The sequence below is a fragment of the Schistocerca americana genome, chromosome 6, assembly GCF_021461395.2.
Source record: "Schistocerca americana isolate TAMUIC-IGC-003095 chromosome 6, iqSchAmer2.1, whole genome shotgun sequence".
Taxonomy (NCBI): Eukaryota; Metazoa; Arthropoda; class Insecta; order Orthoptera; family Acrididae; genus Schistocerca; species Schistocerca americana.
The window spans coordinates 494,106,885-494,109,294 of NC_060124.1; positions in this window are offsets into that span (position 1 = coordinate 494,106,885).

Genomic DNA, 2,410 nt, shown 5'->3' on the forward strand with positions numbered 1-2,410 from the left:
AAAAGGTTTCCTACTTGATTATCGCTGCACGACGGGAGTTAACAGACTTCGAACGCGGAATGGTACGTAGAGCTAGACGCATGGGACATTCCATTTCGGATATCGTTAGGGAACGCAGTATTCCGTTTTCATAGTGTCAAAGGTGTGCCAAGAAAATCAAATGTCAGGCGTTACATCTCACCGTGGACTACGCACAGGCCGACGGCCTTCATTTTACAACCTAGAGCAGCGGAGTTTGCATGGAGTTGTCAGCAAGCAAGCAAGCAACACTGCGTGAAATAACCGCAGAAATCAATGTGGGACGTACGACGAATGTGTACGTTAGCACAGTGCGGCTAAATCTAGCGTTAATGGGCTATGGGAGCAGACGATCGACGCGAGTGCTGTTGCTAACAACACGACATCGCCTGCAGCGCCTCTTCTGGGCTCATGACTACATCGGCTGGTCAGTAGACGACTGGAAAACGGTGTCCTGGTCCGATGGGTCTTGCTTTTCAGCTGGAAAGAGCTGATATGGCCCAAACCCCACGAAACCATGGACCCAAGTTGTCAACAAGACATTGTGCAAGCTGATGGTGGCTACATAACAGTGTGCGCTATATTTACATGGTACGAACTGGGTCCTCTGGTCCAACTGAAACTGGATGGACTGGAAATGGTTAAGTCCAGTTGCTTGGAGACCATTTGCAGCCATTCGTGGACTTCATGTTTCCAAAAAATGGTGGAACTTTTATGAACGACAATGCGCCTATTTCCAGGCCAAAATTATTCGCGATTGGCTTGGAGAACATTCTATACAGTTCGAGAGAATGATTTGGGCTTCCATGTCACCTGATATGAATCCCCTCTAACATTTGTGGACATAATAAAGTCAGTTCGCGCAAAAACAGTTCACCGGCAACATTTTCCCAATTATGGGAGGCTATACAAGCAGCGTGGCTTAGTATTTCTGCAGGGGACTCTCAACGACTTGTTGAGTCCATGCAAAGTCGAGATGCTGCATTACGCCGGAAAAAGGAGGACCGTCACGATATTAGTAGGTATTCCATCACTTTTGTACCTCAGTGGAAGGCCTATGTATGATGCTAACAGGCTTCTCTTGCCCAGGAAGGCACTTTTTGCTAGTGATACTCTGCTTTTTATGTCCTCCTAGCTCTGTCCACCATAGAATATTTTGCTGCAGAATTTCTTAATCTCATCTACTTCGTCATCACCAATCCTGATGTTACGTTTCTCGCTGTTCTCGTTTCTGCTGCTCCTCATTATTTTTGCGTTTCTTCGATTTACTCTCGGTTCATAATCTGTACTCATTAGATTGTTCATTCCATTCAGCAGATTCTGTAATTCTTCTTCACTTTCACTGAGAACACCAATGTCATCTGCGAATGTTATCATCGATATCTTTTCACCTTGAATTTTAACCCCACTCCTGAACCTTTCTTTTATTTCCGTCATTACTTTTTCTATGTATAGATTGAAAAGGAGAGGCGAAAGACTACTTTCCTGTCTTGCACCAATTTTTATGCGAGCACTTCGGTCTTGATCTACCACTCCTATTATTCGATTTTTGTTCTTGCACGTACTGTGCATTACCCGTCTTTTCTTGTAACTTACCTCTATTTTTCTCACAATGTCAGACATCTTGCACCATTTGACACTGTCGAATGCTTTTTCCAAGTCGACAAAAACTACGAACGAGTCTTTATTTTTCTTCAGTCTTGCTTCCATTATCAACTGCAGTGTCAGAACTGCCTGTCTGGTGCCTTTACCTTTCCTAAAACCAAACTGATCGTCATCTGACACAACTTCAATTTTCTTTTCCATTCTTCTGTATGTTATTCTTGTGAGCAACTTGGATAGATGAGCTGTTAAGCTGACTGTGCGATAATTTCCAAACTGTGTCCTTGATGTTTTTTTCCGAAAGTCAGACGGTATATCGACAGACTCACACATTCTACACACCAACGTGAACCATCGTTTTGTTCGAATTCCCCAATTCATTTTAGGAATCCTTATGGAACATTATCTATCTCTTCTGCCTCACTCGATCTTAAGTCTTTCCAAGCTCGTTTAAATTCTGATTCTAATACGAGATCTCTTTTCTGTTTCGACTCCTGTTTCTTGTTCTGCCACGGCATCAGACAAGTCATCCCCCTCATAGAGTCCACATAGAGGCATGAAAACTTCCCACAGATTTGGATCTTAGTCTATAAGTGAAAATGCGAATGATGCCTTTCTACGTGTTTTCCATTTTCTCTATGGATGCGAAAGCTGGACCCTCAAACAATACCTAGAGAAAAGAATAGATGCTTTGGTAATGTACAGGGTGTTTCAAAAATGACCGGTATATTTGAAACGGCAATAAAAACTAAACGAGCAGCGATAGAAATACACCGTTTGTTGCAATATG